The sequence below is a fragment of the Ischnura elegans genome, chromosome 5 (assembly GCF_921293095.1).
Source record: "Ischnura elegans chromosome 5, ioIscEleg1.1, whole genome shotgun sequence".
NCBI classification, from domain to species: domain Eukaryota; kingdom Metazoa; phylum Arthropoda; class Insecta; order Odonata; family Coenagrionidae; genus Ischnura; species Ischnura elegans.
The window spans coordinates 71,640,692-71,665,742 of NC_060250.1; positions in this window are offsets into that span (position 1 = coordinate 71,640,692).

Below are 25,051 nucleotides of genomic sequence, written 5' to 3' on the forward strand. Positions count from 1 at the left end.
AATTGTTTTAAAAAGGTGTTAACTTTATATCACTATATTCTCACGCGCGTTAAATTAATATTTATTGAGATTAATTAATTTTTTCCATTAAGGGGGCTCCTTATCTTTGCCCCTTAATAGGGATATTAATAAATTTATTATCAATATCAAAATTATAGCGTAAAATATTTTTGGGAGTAATCAATCCTTCGCCAAAAAAAACTAGAGGAGTTAAAGATATGCGTCCTCCTTAATACTCCACTCCAACTCCTTCCACACCCTTCAGCCTCGTTAACTTGTTCCGCTCGCCCCAACGGCAAATTTATCCACAACACACACCTCCTGCCACCCTCCTCTTCTCGTGGTGTTTTTCTCCTCCTCCTCCATTGGGCCACTATCCGGCCAAGAGAGCCCTCACCGCTCCGCGGCGGTGACTCCCCATTGTGTCCGGTCCATTTCTCAGACCGCGATCCCTCCAACCATCACTTCCCTTTCCCTCCCTTCCTTTTACTTTCCGCCTTTCCGGAGGGAGCGATGTTCGCCGCGGAACAATGCATTCATTTTTTTCTGGGTTGTATCGCGCTCCCGTTCTAGTAGCAACAGATGCTCCCGCTCTTCGCCGCCATTATTTGCGCCATTTCGCCCGGAGGCAATGCGTAATATTAGGCTAGTTTTGGAAAAGCTAACAATTCTTTCTTCAAGAGATTGAGGATTTATTCATGTAAGGAAATAAAATGGTAAAAGCTTATTTATAGTAAAAACATTGTCGTGTTAGAAAATATAAAATCGTTTCAGGCTTGACTTGGTGGGAGTACCAAGCAATACAAGTACTCAACTACCGACCAAGGTTTCAACATATTCTTATAGAGTTATAACGAATTTATCATAGAAATTTATTTTTATTATCATACCTTGAAATTTACATAATATGTTGAAACCATGGTTGGCTATTGAGTTTTGTATTAAAGTGTTACTATTTTTAATTTTCATCATGGACTGTAAGAAAATATTTTATTCAGTATCCAAGTAGTTTCAAAACTTGTGCTAGCCCTCTGGGGATTTTCAGGGTACATGGAGTATACCCTTCTTGGAATTAACTTTAATAAAATGTTTAAAAAAAACATTTCCTCATTATTTTCGTTGCTAGCATTTTCTTGTGTCTCAATGCCAACAATTTTTGTAAGTTAACGAATAATATTTTTTGCAAAAGTAAAATAAATGTGAATGGCGAGACGAATAACGATAATGCAGTGGAGGTGTAGTGGGGAATTAAGGAGACGTATCATTCCCCCGATAGTGATATAGTAATTTATTACTCGTTTAAATTATAAACTTTAAATACTGAAATTTTCTTAGCAGAGAGTGAGAGAACCTGGGTAAATAATTTGCTGGAATCAATTATCAATAAATTTTACCTCAGAGTTTTCTTGAATGTAAAATATTTACATTTGAGGTGAAATATTTTCAAGGGACTTATTTTCCCGAACTGTTACTTCCTTGAAACTTAAATTATTTTTTCAAATCGTATGGAGGAAATCCTATGTAACATATTCCTGTACCTAAAATAAAAACATATTCTGGGGTAAACAGATCTATAGACTTAACAAGATTATATACTTTTTAACTGAAAAGAGTAAGTTATAGTAACGCGAACGGAATGACAAAGTTGCAGTGGAAGGTAAAGGGGCACATCACTACTGTATAACCGTTTTGTATGACGAATTATTTGTTGACGGATGCTCTATTTAGGGTCCACGCGTCAAGCCCAAAATACCCCCAATGCTGGAGACTGCCTCCGGGCTAATGATCTGCTTTCATTAGATATAACTATCGTATAATAACTCGGAAACTAACCCAAAGAGAAACATCTCTGGACTTCCATGGACAGCGAAATTTAATCAACTGATCAAGTGACGAATTACTTGTTTAACATATAAGTTATCATATTGAAATTTTTAAATTACATGGATTAGACCCAAGAAAACAAATTATTACATTATATTTTAAAATGCAATCCCAGTATTTTCTTAGATGTACTTTATGATGTTTGACACACAGAAAGACAAGAATCTACTCTAAGATCGTTATTGTTTCAGATAAAAGCTATTATCTCTTGATTTAATAAATTTTTATCTCCTATTTGAAAATTATTCTTAATGATTTCATCAGAGTATAACATTTTTTTCAATTTTGCCGAAAAAAAATGTTAACAAAGTATTCTTCCCGACGCATTGCTAGCTTGAAACTTCTGTTGCTAATTTGGAATTTTCAGAGTATATACTGTTAACATCTTTAAAAATTTTCTTTTGTCTTGTATACAAGGATTTTCGCACGCTAACGTACAAGTTAACCGGCTAAAATGTAAAAAGTGTTATGCGGAGCAAGTTAAAGAGGCTGGGAGGCGCTGAGGAAGTTGAAGTAGAAAATTAAGAGAACGAATCATTCCTGCTCGTGCGATTTTTTTTTCGCGACGTATTATTTGTGTAGCACATGTTGAAAGGGATATATTTTCCTTATGCCCAGAAAATTACAGGAAAATATTTAAAGTTTCGTGTTGATAATATATTTAAGGAAAAGTAGATACATGCCAACATTTCCTTAGATCTCGAATGTGGCGGGGAAAAAAGAAGATAAACTACGCCCAGTTGAGGCGAAGTGATGCGTCCTCTTAAGAGAGGAGTATGGAGGAGGCAATCTCTCGAATCTATTGTTGCCACAGCAACGTTCAGGACCGCGCGCAATACGCGTTTTCTTTTTTTTCTCTCGTACATTTCCTCATTTTTTAAATTTTTTTATCATTTCATTTTTTCTTCTCGCGAGGGATAGCTCTTTGATATAAAAAAACCTCCCAACACATCGGTTATTGGAAGACGAAATTGGGTACTGGAGGATTGCGGGACGCCGAAAGAGATTTTATTTTTAACCCCGAACATACTTACACACAGACGGGCTCACCCTGGAGGCGTCTCTAATAGCGTGTGGCGTAGCGAATGGGATGGGGATCTTGTGTGCGGTGGGAGGAACGGGTGGAAAGGGAAGCGCGTGGCCTATGGGATCTCCCCGGAAAACAATCCATCGAGTGCAGCGAAAATCCTGGAAACTCGTTGGAAGTGATTAAGGGGGCACACTACATCGGCGGAAAGGGTAACGCTTGAAATGTAAGAGCACCGATTGGTCCTGTAATTTTGCACGAGTACTCTGTGTAACACTACACTTATAATAAGTTCAACTCATTTAGGCGTGATATAGAGTAAGTTCAACGTATTGAAATGGAAGGTAGTTACACTTTTCCACAGTAGTTAAAAATAAAATTTTATTATTTTATTATTAAAAATTTTAATTTTAATAAAAAAATAAAAACTACCTTTCATTTCATTATATTGATAATGTAATATACAATATAGAGTGTAGCAACGCATATTTGGAGTTCTGATGTACCGCCGCGAACATATTAATGAACATTCTTGAAAAACAACTGTGGGAATTTAAATATTATATTCATTTATTAATGGATGAAGTAATAAATGCCATTTACATTCAACGATGAAGGTTAAATATGTGCAGATTCTATGCGACATCTTCATTTTTGAGGCTAAAATTGCATTAGCATATGTTGTGAAATTGGTAAAAAACGTTGGTCTTAAGTTTCTATTTCCTCAGCTTTAACACCATCAACTGGGGTAACTTCGTCCCTTTCCAGGTAACTTTGGCCCAGAGACGTAAAAAGATTCATAGATCATTTTACCATTTGCATTGATTTATTAAATTAGTTCTTGCATCAGACTGGCTTTCACTCTCGAATCAAGTCCCATATAAGGACCCGAATAAAATAAATTTACAGGTTTAAATCTAGGGGCTCTAGAAAACAGTATGTTAAGAGATATTTTTCATGAGTTATCTTTGCTCCAACTCATGGTTTAGAACTAAATTTGTATGTTTTCACTAACTTAGGCCAAAGTTAGCGCACTTCAAGGAAACTTTGGCTTAACTTTAAAAAAACATCCTGGTTATAAACATAGTTACAGGTTCAAAAACAGTCTTAAATTGAACATACATGGTACGTCAATAATTTTAGCCGCATTGTATACATTGTTTATTAATTTAAAGTTATATGAACTTGTTTATTTCCAAGAAATCGTGAAAAGTTGGCCTGAATTTACCACAGTTGACGGTACACAAATGAACAGTGTCGTGTGACAATGGCACAAAGTCATCCTCCATTCCTTGGAATATACTGAAAATTTTACCGAGGTCAAAGTTATGAAGCGAAATGGTAAATCGCGGCGATCTGCCTTTCGCCTGGGTGGTGTTTACTCCTCCCCTATTATGGGAAATACTCGGTGGAAGTGATTGAGGGAAGAGAGAGAGAGAGAGCTGTCCGATGTTTTCGGATCAATTTTGCTGCGACGCGGCAACCGGGATAGGAAACCGATCCTCGTTCGGGAGAGCGATGGGAAAGACATTAGTTGCCGCGAGGTGGTCGACGGGATATCGGCGTGGGGGGCAAAGCGTGGGTATTCGGGGGGGGGGGGGGGATGCATCCGATCTCACTAAACCCCTTCCCCCCTACCCCCTTCCCTCTCAATGGCCTGGCCACGCGTTGCGCTCAAGCGTATGAGCTCCCTCCCGTAAGTGTTTGTAAATCTGGGGGGCGAGGGAGCAAAAAGGAATGTAAACGATGCGGAATTCGTGAGCTGAAGTGGGAACGACTTTCGAACTACGTGACGACATGATATTGTCCCGTATTTTACGTGAATGAGTGACTTTAAAGGAAAGAAGTTTAAGCTTATAGGGTTATCTGGCTCTCATGTCTGAACTAAAGCTTTGAGTCTTGATGTTTGATTGTACTGGTTGTTTTCTGAAGAATATATTTATCGCCTATTTACGATAATAATTCGAAATCTATTCTTTTCTTTTATAAAATATCGTTAATTTCTCTGGTTTTATATTTTAAATTTTATTTTTCCTAGCTAATTTTTATTTTTTAAATATGTACCATCACGCTTTGGCAATCCTATAATTTTGTTTCTACGCCGTTATTAAGGTCAAGGAACATTTTCCGGATACATATTTTATTTCAAATTACAGAGATTTTTTCACTGTAGATAAAGAATCGAAACCATTGTATTTCCAAGTGATAGCCTGAATTGTACAGTGAAAATAAAATTAAAACGTGCGGTAACCTAGCGTAATGTTACATGCGGAAATTTTTGTTCCATTTCTAATCATGGTTAATCGGAATCCTGAAAACTGCTCAATTTTTACTCTTTTAGGTCTAACTATCTCTACCTAAATTATTTTATAAATAAAATCTATAATTTACTTAATTTTTTATATAATTTAAAATTTATTTAATTATAAAGTTTATTATTTAATAGTTACTTAAGTATAGATGCCTTTGAGACCTGGAGCTAGCCGCGGGTGCTAGAGATCAAATAGACGGATAGAGTAAGAAAGAGGTGGTGTTCAGAAAAATAGGGATAGAAAAGTTAAGGGTGAGCTACCCTACTCCAGAAAGGATCCGCTGGATTGACTATGACGTACAACGAAGAAATTACGGGATATGATCAGCAGAGAGAAATATTGAAGGGATAATCCCCCAAGGAAGGCTAATACATAAGTACTCGGTGCAGGTAAATAAATACACAGGGAAGAACGGCATCAGGGAACTAAAGGAACAAGTTTGGGCAGGAGATATTGATAGAGGGCTTGAGTAAACCAATCTACTAACCTCTTCAGACCTGAAAATGTATTTCCCGCAGAAAATTTGCGTTGGCCAAATTTTTCTACTGAAATAGAACAAAAAATATTAATCCGCTAAAAAAATTATGATTGTAGTGATAGTAACCCATTGTACCACCCTGGAACATATCGTCATCAACCACGCCTGAGATTCAAGATAAAGATGGAAAACAGCTAAATGTTTTCAAGCGCAGAATTTATAGAATACGATACACGCGGTGCTCATTACTTGGAGACACTCTTCGATCAGGAAATGATAAAAAGCAGATATATCATAAATGATATACTGGGACTGAAGAGGCTAAACCAAGAGAAAAATTAGGCGCACAGAATTAAAGGGTAATTTAATTTATTTGTGCTAAGGTATCGGGACGAGCTAATGGAAAATTTAGTTCCAAGACGTGGTCGGGAAAATAATGAAAGAAATGGGAGGAAATAAGGTTCAGCTGACGCATGCAATGAAGGTAACACAATATTGAGACGTACGAGGCAGGCATGGGAGAATGAGATTACGTGCGCGAAAACATATCGGGAGGGATCAAACTTAATTGTTCGAATTCCCCGATTCGTCTTGAAAAAATCGTCACGAAAGAGATAAAAATTATACAATGAGGTATAAATTGCACAATGAAATGCGCATTATGCAACGAGGTATAAAAATTTGTAATTCTGCATAAATTTATGTAGGACTAAAACGTTTCTTTCACATTTCACCGTGTTAAGTTGATTACACGCCCGAAACAACGAATTATTAATATGTCAAGGGAGAAGAAGTAGACGCAATCCTAATCATTTTCACTTAAATTAATTTACTGAACTTCTGATTAGTGGGACAGTTTACAGGCAGTAAAAATCAATCGTTGGCATGTTAACTGCGTGGAAATTCATCTTGAAACGAACAATACAATATCTTTTTATTTCTACGTACGTAACATTTTCACTCAACGTTTCACTCCTCCTACTGGGAGCGTTATCAAGAGAATGATAACGCTCCCATTCTCATGATAACGCTCCCAGTAGGACTGAAACGTTGAGTGAATATGTTACGCACGCAGCAATACCCGAGAACCTCCTCAAGCATAGATAAAAGAAGGTGCGAAAATCTTCATACGAAATTTTTTTATTTCTCACGTTTTTTTTAGTGCTTTCAATTAAATTTCACACATTACTTCCTGATTCAAGTGTGGAAAATAGTGTTGTTGTTGTTGTTATTGTTTCATTAATTTCAAATTGAAGGAAAGCTGATGAATTCATAAAGATTTTTGCAATGTTACCTGTAATGTTAAAGTTGCGATGTTAGCTGTGATTTGAAAAATCCACTCGGCTAACCGTTGTTCAACAAGAAAATAAATCATTTAGCATATGATTTCTTGATCGTCTGGCCTGTCCTATTTAAGTAGCCGAGTGTGAAGGAGAGAGCCTGAATTTTAGTCTTCCAATATCCTTCAAATCCAGGAATTTTTGCATTTTTCGGTAATGGGGTGAGCAATCACACACTTTATATTCATTGGAATTGTTCCCATTTTTTGCCTGCAGCCATTGCTCCTGAATCTTCTGGCGCAGTGGAGGTAAATAGGTTTGAATCGATCTATCGGCATGGCGAAAAAAGCTTAAAGTGGCCTCTTTGGAAGCAGTACGTTGTTTAAAGTATTCGCAACATTCGAAGGATAATTCATCGAATGCTTTGTCTTGAATTATCATATCCGTGTAAACAATCGCATGATAAAATTCCGTCCTGGATAACATTTTAGGTTCACCTAGAAAAATAATTTGTTTTTCGAGGAGACTTGTGCATAAGCCATTGTTTTTTTTTCAACTCATCTTTAATGCTTCAAACCTGATTGCGGATAGAATTCATTTAAATCAAAAATAATGCTAGGATCAACGAAATTTGAGAATTTTGGCAATCCGTTTTAAGATTCGTAGCCCGGGTAGAGGCTAACTTTGAAAAACAAAAACTCACTTTACTCCCGAGAAAATATTTTCAAAATACGTTTCAATAGATATGAATTCATGGATCACTGTGCCACTATTTAATTGCAGTACTGTAATCTATCTAAAATTACGAAAAAAAGTAATTTTATTCAAGATCAAAAGTAGCGATAAACTAGAAATTGGTACATCATTGATAACGGTCATATTCTGTGATTGTTCCTTTGTTTCAAGAAACGTGTTTCATTTTGTAATAATTAGCTGCTCACTTCAACTTGAATCTTAACATACATTACATTTATGAGCTAATCTTTTCATGGATCTTGATCCTCTCTCATATGAAGTGAAAATCAGAGGTGTTGATTGGGGGACTTAAGCATCGTAGTTCGGAATTGAAACTCTAGAGGCCATAATTACTGCACCTTGCTATGGAATTCGATTGAAAATGTCTTTCCCAAGGGAATGCGGACCGTTTAGAAGACTAATTTAAGGGAGACGACTGTGATTTTCCCTCAAAATTAGCTGCGTAGCTTCGTATCAGTTGCACCGGTGGGCACAGTGATCATGAGCGTGTTTGCGTGTGCGGCTACCTGATTCGTGACGCAGTCATAATTTCATTTTTGACGTCATTTCATGGCTGAGGTAATCTGGACGTTTCCAATTTGATTCGTTGGCCTCGGGGTTAATGGTGTTCATGAAGAACCTAAACTGACTTCTCTCCCAACTTGGCGATCGGGTAATAGTTTCATGGCTGACCGTTAAACGATTGATGCTCTTAAAATCCTCTAAAGTCTCCCAAATCTTCACATTTATGCTAGTAAATTGGACGACCTAATGTTTTAATCACGATTATTATCATAGAACTATATTGTTTCCATGCAGCTTGATAAGCGAACTTCACTAATTACAATGAGAACAGAGCCTGAATAGGTGGTGATACCTCCTCATCGAAAAAGCTCCCGCATAAGTTATCCAATTATTCTATATTTTGCACTTTTTTAAAGGTTAGGGGTAAAAATTATCGGAGGCTACGCCTGAGTGCGACCTAGCTGAAAATAATCAAGTTAGATATGAAAAGAGTATTCTTAGGAACGCAAATAGGCCAAAGCTTCCTCGTTGAGTCTAATTTTAGATGAGATGAAACAGAAATTTTATGATGGCTCCACTTTCTTTTACCAGTAAAACCAACTATAGCGATTTAAAACAAGATTTGTTTTTGAAATAATGACGTATTTTTTACGTTTTTGTTACGCTTGTTAAAACCGGCATTCTTGAGTTATGAAAATCGAAACTTCCCCCCCTTTGGTGGCGGTGGGTCCCTCAGATACTCCTCGAGTCTGAACCTTGACCTCTTCAGAGAGAGAAAAAAAGAAGGAAAATCATTTGCCTTGACCAGGAAAAGGATTTGCCTTGACCACCGTTCAGGGCAATGATTTTTACTCTGCGGAATTTTCATACTCAAGTGCCACTCAATCGCCCGCAAGTGCCTACAATAAATGTGGACACTAACGGGCGATTTCGGACAGGTATACCGCTGCTCAGTCCACGGTTATTTCCTTGAATTAGAACTAGAATCAATTTGTCCCTTCATGTGTATATGTACTATTTGGAGGACTGGCAGCTGAGGTCATTTACGCCATGAGGGGAGAGTATGGAAGGAAGTGCAGAGAGAAACCCAGTCGGCATTAGCCTGATCTTGACGAAAGGCGCCAAGGGGACCACGGCCTAACGTCCCACCCGACGGACGGAGTGTTGTACTTGAAATAACCTCCACATAATCATGCAGTGATCAGACAGTCTCTGTAAATTCCCTGCCACCGCCGAGATTTGAACCCGAGCACACTTGGTGGAAAGCCGACACTAGCCATCACACCAAACCAATCCCCGTGCCCCTCTAGATCCCCCTGTTTTTTACCCCTCTGTGTGAAGAAAGGACTTTCTCGGGTTTTCAATCGGGTAATTGGCTCTATATCTCTCGACGTTTCGAAGAACGATTCGCTCTTCATCCTCAAGGGATCTCCAATCAAAAGATTTCAAATATTTCTTCGAAACGTCGGGAGTCATGGAGTCAATTACCCGGTGGGAAACCTCCGAATCCATTCCGCACTTGAATCTAAGATATCTTGTCATCCCTCTGTTCCAAACTAAGGGCAGCCACAAAGTATTGAAAACCGCCAGGATCCCGTGAAAAATAGAAAGGGAAGAGGAATTAATTACTCCAAAGCCAATTTCGAGTCAACCCCCGTTTTCACTCGAGAGGTTCCGATTGCGGGCACGGGTAACATCCGGTCCGGAGAGCGCCCCCTCCATTGGGCGAACCACTTAGCCGCCTCTTCCGCGCGAAGGTGTGAACAACGGTGGAAGTGGAGGGCGGGCGTTGGCGGATGCGATTTGAAGGGATACGGCGTTTGGAGGGCGGAGTGGAATGGTGGGAAGAGTAGCAGTGGATGTTTCAGTATCGAGTTTCGAGGGGAGGCGAAGGAGGGAGGATTTCCCTGGGGGAATCCGAATGGATGGATGAGGCAGTGCAAACACGTCTCGTCTCTCCCTCCGCCTGGACTCAATCTCTGTCTCTACTCCAAAACCCCTAGCTCCCACGCCATTCCCTGCATATCCATCCTCCCACAACCTGCCACTTCGCAGGGTCAAATACCTCCCTGCATCCCTCTTTTTATTTTCCTATAACATTTTGGCATAGTCACGGGATATTTCGGGTTCTATTAATAGGGTCAGGCTTGATTTAGTGCAGCGGTTTCCAACCTTTTTTTTCCTCCCGTATCCCTCTATATGCATATAACTATTATTGTACCCCCAAAAATGTAAAGTTCACATTTATTGCATAATTTCACTATGGGTTGGTGACAAATATAGGTATAAACAATTGTATAAATAGAAACTTTGTTATCCTATACAATATGTAAACATATTTCATGGTTAACAGATACATTGGCATTCCAAACATTGTCCCTGGCGTCTGCCATTACCGATTATATTCGGCCTATCCCCGACTGGTTCGTCCAGTACCCCCAAAGGGCGCACGTACCACCGGATGGGAATCGGTGATTTAGTGGAATAATAAAGGGTATTTCAGGAGAAATCAGTAATATTTCAAGAGGTGGTAGGGAAGACAATTTTAAGCATTATTTGTCCCTGAATATGGGGTCACAACTCCTTATTTAATTAGCTATGGCTACGCAAACATTTTTTGGATACACTAAGCAGTTACTATGGTAACGGTTCTTCTTGGGTATCCACTGGAAACCTAAAAAGAACCTACTGGATACTATCTAGTCTTTTCGACATTTATTTGATATACTGTATTTTAATGGGCATAAAACTATTCAGGTTGGACGAAAATGTGCGATCACGATGGTCTGAAATTTTCGCGGGGAAATCCTTGAGCTTAATTAAACATTAGCTTTGAGCGAGTATCAACAATATAATTGCGCAATATCAACCATATTTCACCAATAGTTTCAAACAAGTATAATCTTACATTTTGATCCAACCTTAATTATTTAATGCCCTGAAAACTCCGGGGTATTAAATGAAATGCCAAGAAGACTGGATAGCCAATAACGTACGTTTTCATGATAACTGAAAAGTGAATCCAAAAAATGTTTGCGTTATTATACCTAGCTCAGTAACTAAGGAGTTGCAACCCAATTTTATGGACAAAAAAATGCCGAAAATTATCGAACCTCCCACACCTTGAAGTATTGCTGATTTCTCCTGAAACACCTTGTACAATGAAATAATTTTAGCATCTTTCCAAACGTAATATGTCACAATCGCGTGTTCAATCAATTCTCTGTATTTGTGTACCATTCTTCAGTGGCGTGACTATGAGGGAATGAGGGGATACATCCCCCCCAAAAGCCTCAGAGAAAAAAATATTTAAAACTATTGTCTAGTTTTGGCATATGCTGCTGCATCTGCTGAAAGTTAAATTTTAAGCACCTAAATGATATAAAATGAATTTTCAGGCATGTCATCTTTCAAAAAATTTCGCGGACTATGGGAGGGCTGGACCCAAAGGACCCTCTATCCCCCCTAGAATATCTCTAGTTACGCCACTGCCATTCTTTCTTATCATTCACCACTCATCTCTTTGAAATTCTCTTAACGCGAGCAGCCAGCGGGTAAGATGGTATTGACAATCAATATTTAGACCTTCCTTTTTTACTTTCACAATGGTGATAGGCAAGACAGAGCAATCCTTAATTATAGATTTTGTAAAAATGTCTGCATTCATAATCGAAATCTGGCGTCTTACCTAAATACTGGAGAGTAGGGTGATTTTAATACTATGTATGTGGTAGGAGGTGAATTAAATTTCTAGTACCATATCTATCATTCAGCTTCCCTAATTATTCTTGTCTATAACAACGAATCACTCTCTTAAATATTCCTGTGAGGTAAGGTTTTCATTCCCTCGATGAATATCCTTTTCTCATCTCAATGAGGCTCGCGGGGTGAAATGACTGACTGGTAATCGAATAATCTGGAGCATCGAAGTTCTCTCCATAGGAATAGCCTTTGAATATTTGATCACTGCCATCGTTTCTTGAACTTTTGGCCAACTTTAACTTCGTCGCCACCTATGCCCTTGTTACAGAATGCAACTGGGCCAAATTAATTCAGTTACCCTCTATTGGAATGAGTGCAGGTATAATATTAATTACGCCAACTAAAGCTAACATCTCATTGCTTTTTTCAAATGTTATTCCTATTTTTAATTAAAAAATGAAAGAGAATCAGGATTCAATGTTTAAAAAAAGAATTGCACGAAAGCTTGAACTACTACTGTTAATCATTTCTGTTATTATTCGATATTTTCTGCATTTCCTGTCTCCTATTTTTCTATTATAATACATCATTTAACATAAAAGCAATAAAATCCAGAGAGCCAATTTTTTTACCGAATGTATACCAAAAATGTAGGCTGTCACAAATGTTTATGTATAGGAGACAGAGCGGAGCCGTCATTTAAATATTTTATTTTCCTTGTTACGATGATAGCACAGTTTCGTGGCCCACCAGGTTGGCTCTATCCTAGGAAGGGGCGCGTGTGATCGTCCAACGTCGTTATTCTTTAGATTCCCCTGACTTATCCGGCCTTAAATGCGCTGTTTTCGGGGCGATGAAGATAAATAAAGTGAGTCACGAAAATATTAGCTTAGCATTTTGCATTCACAAACTGAATATATTAGCAGGAATAGCATCGCACTTTTTTGGCTCTATGTTAGGAAAAAAACTGGACAAGATTCGTGGGGCTATTATTTGGCAAGTGCTTTTGAAGTTGAGAAGATCTATAAACGCGCATGCACTTGCATATTTAGAAGCATGAGCATGCGCAGAAAAAACTAATCTAAATGCTTGTATGCACGCATTAAATAGTGACTGTGAAGGATTTCTACCTGTTTTTGTCCATATCCATGTTAACTGCGCCTCCCAAGTTCGTAAGGCTGTTGCTGAGATGATTTGGTATGGGCGACTCTATGTGAAAAGGAATTTCCTCTTGTAGTTTCGTGTCTGAAACATTGTAGTTTGGATATTGGCTATTATCAAGTAGTTGGCTATTAAATAGCAAATGCTCAATGATTAAAAAGTTGGAAATATTCTAATATATAGTAATATAATGTATCTATTACTAATGTTCTTATCGTTCCTTAAGTCCGCTATATTTCTTCGCAGTCTCATATCTAATTCGCAATCAATAATTTAACATAATAAGCCATGTTAGAGACGGATATTTTCGGATCAGTGTAGTCCCGAACAGACCAAAATTACAATTTTAACTTCTGTGCAGTATAATTCCGGAATGTCAATTAAATGTTTACCCGTACCTTAGTCAGTAACGCTGCATCTTTTCTTCCTATTTATGTTGATAGATTGTATTTATCGCTATCTATCACCGTTTACACGGAATGAAACGGTGACTTCAATGAACGAATTAACGCCTGAAGCAGTCCAGGCATATATTATAAACTCGTAAAAATACGATGAACAAAAGTACGGTTGGTATAGGAATAGAGGTGTGCTGTGTAGGAGGGGAGGGGAAGTGCTGGATTGGACGTAGCAGTTGAATGCAGTACTTAAGAAGATCGGTTGACTGTGCTTTTTTCATAAAGATATGCGATGACGTATTCTGCGATCTTACTGACATTCGGATACGTTTGGAATACTTTGGAATATTGTTCAACGTGTATTGTGACCGTTGAAAGATTACGAAATTTCGGGCCATGTATGCAGCGTCACCTTTACACAATTATTTTTTCCCTCGCAAAAATAGTTTTCCGTGGGATTAAGTTTTTTGTAATTATATAGAATACCATAATTTATTAATTCATTTTATTGGATAAAATTTCAGATAATCTAGCATACACGATATTTAGTGCTTTTAAAGCTTTTCATGGGTTCATTAAGAAAACGGCTTGAATTTATCGAGACGTCACCGCTATACGTCATGTGGGTAAAGATAGAAAATATTCTTCTTTATTTATATTTAGTAAAATATTCTTATTTAGAAGGAAACATTAGCTTGAAAAGTCCAATATTACGATTCCGCTTGTAAGTTGTTATATTCTTGGATAATGTACATTTCCGATGATGGAACATGAATGGAACTTTTCATTATTGTTTTCTAATAAAGTTTTTCTAAAAAAATAAAATTAAAGGTCAATCAATCCTCATCTCTGGTCAATAATCGTAAAAATGGTTTGACGCAACTCTCCAATCAAATCTCCCGTCAGTTAGTCTTTTCTCATCTACGTTTTTTTTTTCTCTTCCATATCCTTCTTTACCTGCTCCATATAACGTATTGGAGCAAAATTTAAGTTGGCATAATTTTTTCTTGCTTCTATTGTCCCGCTGTTAGTAGATTTTTTGTCGAATTCTCTACTCACTTCTGCTATTGTATTTATAATGTCCTTCTTGCTCCTTCCATCACTAGTTACTCTCCTTCCCAATGAACAAAATTCATTCCAGTTTTTGTTTATTTATTTCGCAGTTCGTCTACACTGCGGACATTAAAATTGGAATGCATTTGATTTATATTAATCCGTCATTAACATATAAACAAATATCTTGTTCTTTTTTCCTTCAGTCACTTATCAAAGTGAAATAATAGATAAAAAATTAAAATTAAGTTAAAAAAATATTCTTCTTTATTTATATTATACATTTAATAAAGTTATAAAAGAAATCAGTGTAATGAAATATGCAGGCTGTAATTGTGCAAGAACTTACTACACAAGAAATACATATTTTCATTTACAATTGAGAGTCAATCAGTTACCTTCAAGTGTCTAATGCCGCACTAATTATAATTTCTAAATGACTTGATTTGAACTGCATCATTCAATCCTAACTGGTCCTTTCACCAGTACGATTTTTCTATGCTAAATAAATTTATTATACCGGAGAGAGTTTTTTTCCTGGGCAAGAAGTGCATCCAAATGTTTCCCAAGATTGAAGAAATGAAGTACAAGGCCTGGAGTCGTGCTCATCAGTAGACTGTGGATTATTTGTGCGTGCTTTTTTTATTGCTGAGTGCTTCATTGGTGTTTATTTATTGTATCATGTTGATTTTTTACAACATTTCGTAGGATTTAGGCAGTAGAGTAGAAATCGATCTGCTAGGATATTTGGTAGTACAGACTTAGTTCTTAGGTCGTCTACATGCGTATCCAGGACTTAAGATAAATTCATAATTAGGTGTTATGTTGTCGAAAAACGTATCTTACAAATCATCTTATCATACTCTTCATCTTATCCTATGCTTTGATACATGGAATAGTTCTACCCATATCTTGTGCATTACTATGGAAGTGATGTTTGAGCCATTCTTTTATCAGTGAAAATATCATAAATATATCTGTGCATGTGTGATTGATGCTTGCGTGGCGATGTAGACGTAAATAGAACAGATAAGCGAAAATGTGTTGGGACGGCAAAAAAAAATTAATGTCATTAATGCTTAGGTGGAAAAAAATGAAAAATGTTATCATCTTATGTTGAAAAATATTAATTTTTTATCATACATTTGCATTCCTTGAACAAGTCAAGGATTGTGGGAAAAATTGAGAACATAAGTAAACCGTGTGAGGACTCTAGATTACGTTACATTCACTATACGTTGTGTTACCGTCTCGAAAAGACATCACGCGCGTTTTTAATTAACAATTTTTCATTAATTTGGTAGATATTGATCTACATAAATTGAAAATTGACCTGTTGGTCAACTACTACACGCATTTCTTTCAAAGCTTTTATTGGGTAAAATATGCAAAAAGATCATTTCGTGATGGACTTATTTATCCCCAGGGAATGCTTTTGGGGTAAACGTTTTGATTGCCAGAAAAGTGGAGAACTGTGTGTGAAGGGGGAAAGGCAACAGGCTGCAGTTCCCCTGATGGAATCGCTTTACCCTTTCCCCTTGCGATGTTACGTCAGAGATTTCAATGTTGGAACCGCGCCCTGCGGGAAGCGACTCCATCCTATTTATTCGCCCGCAGTGAACAATTTTTCACCCCCACCGGCTAAGAGACAGCTAGCTTTCCCGTAGCAGAATCCGCCATGAGAGCTCGGGAGTCATTTGTTTGCACGTCAGTTAAGAGATTCCGCGTTGTACGGCTGGGGGTGGGGTTGGGGAGGAATGTGCGGTTTGTGTTGGCGCCTGTGTGCGTGCATGTGATGGCATACCCCTACCCGGTCGGCTAAGTGTGGTCGTCCCGAATTTAGGATGTGCGGGCCCCCATTCTCATTGTTCCGGCGGCCGGGCTGTTGTATCTCGCGTGCTGTTGAACTTGGGAAAGGGAGTGTAGGGAACTCCCACTTATATGTCTGTGTGGGTGCCGCTCGAAATGGAGGTTGTGGGCGTCTGGAAGGATAGTAAGATACCATACACGGACCCCTTTTCGGTGGTGGTCTCACCAAGATAGATGCGTAGCCAGTAGGGTCCGGCACTTGGGTTCGGCCATGCGGGACCAGGCCCTTGCACGAACTTGTGGTGACCAAGGAGATTGGACGTGGTTGCGAATGTTTATTTTTTTTTTTTTTTAGAGGTTAGAGAAGGGGAAGAAAGCGCGCGGAGATGGGAAAGTCAGATTAAATGGGAGTATCCTTTATGCAAGGGGACCTTCCAAAACCCGCGTCGAAGCGGCGTTTTGATAGGGCACTTGCGGTTCTCTCGACCACCAGATGTTGCTCTTAGTCTGGTTCCACGAAAACGTTCTCACTTGCATCCTTGGTCTTAATTCGTGTACGTTAAAACTCAAGTGTCTCCGGTATAGCTCAATTTTATGACTATGGGAAATTGCGTGTCTTCATTCATAATTCCATTGCCTCCTTAACCTTTCACCCTTAAGGAAATTACCGTGTTCGCATTCAAATGTCTCAAGAGCACGTCAAGCGTTTGGAAGTAGTACCAAATTATTTTGCTTAAAATAATTATAAAATATATTATTTTGTTTGAAAATTAATATAAATGCAACGAATAATTTAACACAAAATTTTGTTTATTTAGGGTGTTTCAGGAGGTGGTAGGGAGACGATTTTAAGCGCTTTTTGTCCATAACGTGGTGTAGCAACTCCTTAGTTACCGATCCATGACAACCCAAATTTTATCTTGGATGCACTTTGCAGTTACCATGAAAACGGTTTTTCTTGGATTTTTCGAAGTTTTATTTAATACTCTCCACTTTTTAGGGCATTGAAAGATTAATGTTAGACGAAAATGTGCGATCATAATTGTCTGAAACAATTAATTTCGAAATGGGTGAGACTGCAATTTTATTGTTGAAACCTGATCAAAGCTCTCGTTAAATTAAGTTAAAAGATAAATGGTTTCTGCCAATTATAATCTCACATTTTCCTCTGAAGAATCGTCTAATTTTTTTGGAATACTTTCTTTACTTTCCTAAGTTTTTCATGAAATTTATTACTGGTGTATAAAGGCCGTTTTACACGGGCATGGAATTGCGAAGGTTATTGCTGAATTCATTTCTAAAATGGCGTGGTATTGCGCGAATGCATGAACGAAATTAGAACAGGGGCTATTTTGCCATCTCACGTCCACGCATTCTCGCATGTGTTCTACCTAATCACCGATTTACACGTCGCAGATTTGATTGCACCTTCTTACACATGTCAGATTGTGCAAGTACGTGCCCCGTGTAAAACGGCCTCAAGAATTGCTGAAATTTTTCTGGATATTATTTACCAGGTTAGAGTAAAATCGATTGGCCTTGTAACGTCTGATTTTTTGAAGTTGTTATTTTGGTTGTGAAGGGTTTGTTTGGGGAGGGGATTGTTGAGAGGGATGTGAAAAGGAGAGGGTTTTGTGGAGTATTGTGGAGAGAATTGAAGTAAATAAAAAATGTTATGAAAATTAATCGTCTTACGTTACAGCCTTCCTAGGTAGGATAGGGTAAAATAATATTTTTTCGATGAATAAACGAATATTATTACGCTCAAAATTTTCAACTGTGGAATGATGAATCGCCATTAACTCCGACAATTGCTTTGAAAGCAAATGTCTGCGTATGATGTTTTCTTCCTGTTGATGACGTTGAGGCATATAATGTTTTTTTCATTTGTTCGTGAAATATAATAGACTGGGAAAGATTTTCATGGTATTTTCCGATAAATAAACGTATTTTTGTAGTATTCTACGTTATAATTTTGGTATGATCAGCCGAAGTCTATTATGACAATCTTCTTACAGGTTTATTTTATATATTTTTCCAGGATATAACGTCTTTTGCAATTTTAGTGAGATTTCTTCTCCTTGAGCCAGAAACTTTTATTGAAGCTGAGATTTTTAGGGGAAATGGAGCTAACCCAAATTAATCTGAAATGCTTCCGTAATTTGTGTTTGCAACTTTTATTTCTCGATGCTTTACCTGTGTCGGCCGAAGGGCATCTAGTTGCTGGCATTCTGTACTTGACCTCGCCGGCTTATACATCATTGTCAACAATATTGCGCTGAACTGTTTGTGGCAGATTTTTCATCACACCTTTTTTCTTCCTCCATTTTGTGTTTTCAGTTCTGGGTCTTCGAAGCGGTCCATAATAGCATATGTAGTTTATTTATCCTTTCCTCATCACTGGTTTCTATGCATCAAAATGAATTTGAACGGAATGCCTCCCAATTAAGTAGACGCCTCATTTCTGCGCATTTTCTGTGTATTCCTCTCTTCTTATATTAATAATAATATATATTTATTACTTCTTGAACAATTATATTACATGTAAAACCAATTTTGGAGTATTAGGTGACCTCGGAGACTTTTGCCTATTGTTGGGATCACCATCAGAAAAACAATAATACTGTGCATATTGTTGCATAGCAAAAAATGTCTTCCAGATGAACTTTTGATGCAAAGTAATATACAATAAAAATGTACTTAAGAAAAAACGGTGGAATTGAAGTCAAATTAGCAAAATTAAAAAAGGAACATTTTTTGGAAATACTTCTATTAGATACCTATCCTATGTAATATTTTTATTGCAAAATATCCTGAGTTTCACCAACAAGTATTCTTCGTCATCAAGTATCCTTCCTTATCAATTATCCTTCCTTGTTATTATATTATCAATTTGGATTTCAGAGGCAATGGGTAGTACCTAGTTAGCCTAGTAATGGGTTACTCATTCATTGATAACAATACAACCCTTAACGACTGTTCGTGAAGTTGGTATTCCAGTCTAGTTGATAACTACGTCACTTGTGTGAAGAGGTAGTGGTAAAGCAACTTCAAAATTATAATTGACGTTGCTGATAATATATAATAGTTAGTAGTATTAACTAAATGTTGCAAATAAAAACATGCGATATTTAAAATAACTAATTGCGTCTACCTACGTTGACAACAATTTTGGCTCGCTCTATCAAGTGCGTTATGTTTATTTGGTTGAATTTCGGCAGACATGCCTACTGCGCGAACAGCTAAGTATTGCTAAAATGAGTAACACGTAGTTTCTCCAAGTGATCAATTAAATTCTGTTGTCTTACATGAAATAATATACTTACTATTTGTATCAATGTTTATCGACTCAGTCTACTATTTCACTCACCTAATTAGATAGGTACACCTTGTTTCAGGGTCTATTTAGGTACTTTGATGCTCTCTGGTACACCATAGCAGTTATATGCGACGTAATTGGGTTTTTATTGGCTCGCTAAGAGGTGTTTATGCAAACCCATGAATAATCTTTATTGCTATCCTAATCCGCTCATTCAATCTTCCGGCAGTTTACGGCCACCTCGTACCAACGTGTAAAAGAAATAATGATTGGGTTACTCATCGCTATTGCCAGTGTGGTTCTTCAGCGTCACTAATCAGAGAGATTCCATGTCCTGATTGGGTGGGATTTGATGATGATGAAAATTTGTGGCATAGTTAACGACGTCGTTCGGTAATATTTCTTGTTACATGAACATATTCTTGCCCCCATCTCCTATTACAGTTCTAATGAAAGAGTTATTCTGGATATAATTTGGCTCGATTGAAAGCACTGACTTCGTATCGCGTGATGCTTGTTCAAATTGAGTGCTGTCGAAACGAAGAAACGTTTACGCATAGATTAGTTACATCTTTTATTAGCAGTAACTTCAGGTTTGACACTATGAAACCTCTCTGTATTAGGAAAATAAATTAAGTTCTTCGTGGTAAAGATTCACTTTACCTGAAGAGGTCACTATGAACATCATTCTAGGCATAATTTGGCCCGATTGAAAGCGGTAACTTCGTATCACATGATGCATGTTCAATAGCGTGCTGTCGAAACGAAGATTACAAAACGCATAGATTACATCTTTTATTGGCAGTAACTTCAAGTTTGACACTATGCAACCCCTCTATGCTGATATTAAAATGTTCTTTGTGATGAATAGTTAATATAAATATATTAGAGAATTTTTTTCCCATGCATATTGTATTCACAGGGAAATGAATTCTCCGATATGCCGCAGGGAAATGACCTATGCCGAAAAGAAAATATATTCTTCCTTATGAAGGTTCACTTTACCTGAAAATGTCTCTATGTAATGAAACCTGGGCCGTAAGAAATACATCGATAATTTTGACAATCACGAAAGCAATTTTTTTCATGCATTCACAGGAAAATGGCCTCTTCGATGTCCCTGAATTAAAGATAACTTATATGGGATGGTAAAAATATGGCGGTCACAATGAATGAAGCAGCCTGTAAATAAATTGGCAAGGACATTGAGCCAGAAGGTTCCAAAGAGTTCCGCATTTCCTCCATGATGATTATTTTATTGTCGGTTTAAAAAGATGTGACCGTGATCAACAAAATCACCAGTAACTGAGCGATGAAGGATGAAGCCATTATTATTTTCAATTAAGTATAAAAATTATTTTATGCCTTCAAAAAATTCCCTGTAACCTTTGGTTTTGATGAATCTCATTCGTCTTCTTTGGCGCCAATTCAGCGCTGATTGTCCCTCATTTAAACTGTTCTTTCTTATTTAATGTTTTAGATAGGATTCGTGTTCTTTTATGAATGGTTATTGTGGTGGCTGTTGCAAAGTTACTAAAGTGAAGCTAAAGGAGGTAGGTAAACTCTTCTCGGGATTCCCACCGGGTTAATTTATCCATAATAGCCAACGTTTCAAGCTCCGACTCGGAGCCCATCCTCAGGGCTGCTGATCCCCGAGGATTGACGCGGTGGGAGTCCCGAAAAGAGTTTACTCACAATTTTTGCCAGTAAAGCATCAAATCATATTTTTAAGGACGTAGTGTCGCATCTGCATGATTCAAAGCAATTAGTTTTCACACAGGTTATTTCATTGCTAAGTCAAAAAGAAGTTATATCAGTATTTAGACAAGCTTACATACGAGTAATTTTTATCTGTGTGTTTATGTGTAAAAAAATGTACATGTAAAAATGCGTGCGTCGCAACTTCAGGTAGACCTCCTAAAAATTATTTTTCTGTAATGAATCAAGATTTTTAGTGTTTGGAAAATATCGGTACCGTTTCTCGGGCTACCCTCATTAATTTTGCGCTTGATAACTTTATATTCACTTAGGTGGACAACTTAAAAATAGGAAAATATAGAGACTTCAAAGAAATGGCCGGAGACAGGAAGGAATGGAGACAGCGTTGGCGCAAGGGACCTGCCGACAGGCAGAACACCACAAGGTGAAGGTGGAAGGAAATAACTCATTAATATCCCTACTACTCTGCACTTTTTGAGAGTGAATACTGTGCTGAAAATTCATAGCTTGTTCTCACATTTTATGATAAGTTTTTTTCAGCATAATGTTTCTCTTACATCCTTCGGTCTTCTCTTATGCCTCATGTACGTTTTCTTAAAAATTGGAAAGTGTTTAGCCTAATTTTCCCTTGCCAATAAGAATTAAAATGTTTTTGCTGTGAAGTAAAACATCCGATAATATTCATATCAACCACTTGCATGAAAAATATTGTGTATCGTTCGCAGCTTATGGTGTAGGATTGAAGTTTGATTTTCGAGCGAAGCCAACGATGGACTTTCTTTTACCATCAATAGGGCTCGTTGTATACTGTATCCTTTTTATTGTTCGGTCGCACAATTATTGCGACAAATATTTCTTAAATTGAGTTTTTTCCTTATTTTGACCTCTATGTTGAATTTTTATTCAGTATCTTGGAGTATAGGCCTTGCCTAATGTAATACCTAGGTATATCGTTGTACTTATACCACATGCACATGCGACAATATTGTTACACTGTGGAAAATCCACGTTCACATTTTGAATTACTCATTTCTCAAATTTTTATGGCAATATTATGCACCTTAAGGATAAACAAGACTTATACTCGAAAACACTGAATCAACACACAACGACAAGTATTTCTTTAAAAAGCTGTTTTTTATATTTCTTTTAATTATTTATTCATTAAATCATTCAAAAACACCCAAAACGGCCTTTACATTGAATAGACAACTTAAAATGTGCATCTTTAACAAATATAAACTATAAAAAGGATATTAAAGAAAAAAATATTCAGAAGATGGCTTTTCGAAGATGCCTTTTGAATGATCTGATGGGCATTGAAAGATCCAGGGAAGGGTGAGTAGTCGAAATCGTATTGAAAGAGGCATGAAGTCTGAAAAAATGTGATCTCTGAGAGAGAGAAAGACGGAATTTCGGCTGGTGTAGTAGGTTACGAAAGGCGCGGGTGGGAATGTGGAGTGAAAAGAAAGGCAGTATTTCTGAGGATCGGAACTTGGAGTCATTATAAGATAATATCGATTTTATTCGGATGTACAACTCTTATTGGTAAACGGTTGACAATGTTTCCTCTGATTACTCATTTTTCTCAGCAATTGTACGTTCGAATTGTGTAAGGAGAAGGTAAGCTCTAAAGACAGATATGCCAATGGCCAAAGCCTTTACCCCGCTCAAAATTAAACTGCATTTCTGGAAAAAACTTCGTATCGTAGTTTATCGTCGTAAATATACCCCTTGCTTATGCGACAATTATTTCATACTGTGGAAAACTCTTTCATATTTTAAATTACTCTTGCACAAATTTTTATAGCGGTACAATTCAAATTAAGGATTATTTGATTGCATACATTTTGTATTATTCGCTCTGCAATCCTTTAAAACATACTTAAAAATTATGGCAATCCTTTTCAGATTTAATATTTTCTGGCCTTATTTATGGTTACTTTGTTGGACGTAACAGCTCACTTAATTCGCGGAGATAGCTGCTGTTTATAACTCTGACATTGGGTTCAAATTTGATCTTCAGAAACTTTCAGAGCCATTTACCTGCGTTATTCAAGTAGTCGCTTGATAAGGCCTTATAAATAGGGCCTTCTGAAGGCCTAATATAATACCCTAGCAGGCTCGTAAATGGATAAATACCAAGATTAATCGATGCTAACAGGGTTGAGATCTTGTTAAATTAATTAATTAGTCTTACTTTTGTGCTAAAACTTTTGGTCTGATCATTTCCGCGTTATTTTCAAATTCCAGCATGAAATTAACTTTCCATTCGTTTTCTCTTATATCTCCAATGCGGGAGTAATTTCCCGAAAATTACCGAGGCTGATTACTCTGCATTCCAAGAAGCTGAGTCGGCTCCTCACGTTTTCAGTCGTATCTCTTCATTCTTCTGGGGCACAGTACTCGATGTTGACTTATTTTTTTGGTTCTTCTATAAACGTAATCAAGTCAACATAAGGTTGGCTACCAGGCCTTTCAAACTGGATGGGCTGTTCAATCAATCACGAAGCCTCGAGAACAAATAGTTTTCTAAGTGAAACCAATTAGTTTTCAACTGACGCGATTAAGTCCAGGTTAGTATCCTTTCCCTGCTCAGATTTTTCATCACCGAATTTCTCCTTTGATAACTAAGATATAGCTGTGGGCGTCATTTTTACATTGGTCATTAATTTTAATTAACGTCCCCAAATTGCAGTAATGGTTAATTTTCTTTTGAGATTTTAATTTCCCGATGAAGACTGTGAAATGAGGGGAAAATATTTTCATCCCAATTTCCTGGTCGACTAATCGTGTTCGATCTATTATTTAGTGGCGTTTGATAGTTTTTTTATGTTATCAATAGCTTCCATCTGATAATTCCCTCATTTCTTCAATATTTTTGTATTTTGCTACCCTTTCATTTTATCCTCTTACATTTTTTGGGCCTTGAAACTTAGGTAAGAGACCTTGCAGACGGCCATATGGTGCTTAAATGTTAAACCTGTAATGGAAGGGACATCTTATCAGTTCATTAAGTTGTTTGCTGTGAATGACATCTTGATTTGAGGAGGCTTTCTGAATAACATGTAATAATTTGTAAGCCATAAAAGGAGTGACATTTTTCCACGGGAGAAGGAAGGACTTTTTCATATGGTCAAGTATTTGGTTCCCAAAGTTGCTTATTAAATCGTATAACCCCATCTCATTTCAAGGTTCATGAAAAGCATCCTTGAGCAAATTCAGCCACACTTTGCTTATCAAAAATGAGCGAAGATTTCCCAACTCTCTAAACCGGTGAGCTGTCAGCAATGTGCCCTCACACTGCTCACGAACTCACTGTCCACTGGTTCAGTTGGGAAATTTAGGCAACATTATTATTATTATTTATTTTTCCACAAGATTTACATGGAGGTCTGCCAGTGTCGGGCCTTGCCAAGACGCTGCCTCAAGTTACAATTCATTAAAAACAGTCTTAACTGCTCTACACGTATCCAGTTTTACAGATTTTTTAATGTTATATATTGTGTTTCTTTTATTTTTTAATTGTTCAATTCCAAAATTAAGTGATGAATGTATTATTCCTGTTGATGATATTACTATGGGGATGATGGTGATCACGTCCTGTTTCCAGATAGTTTTTATTTGCCTTGCGATGCCTTGATATTTT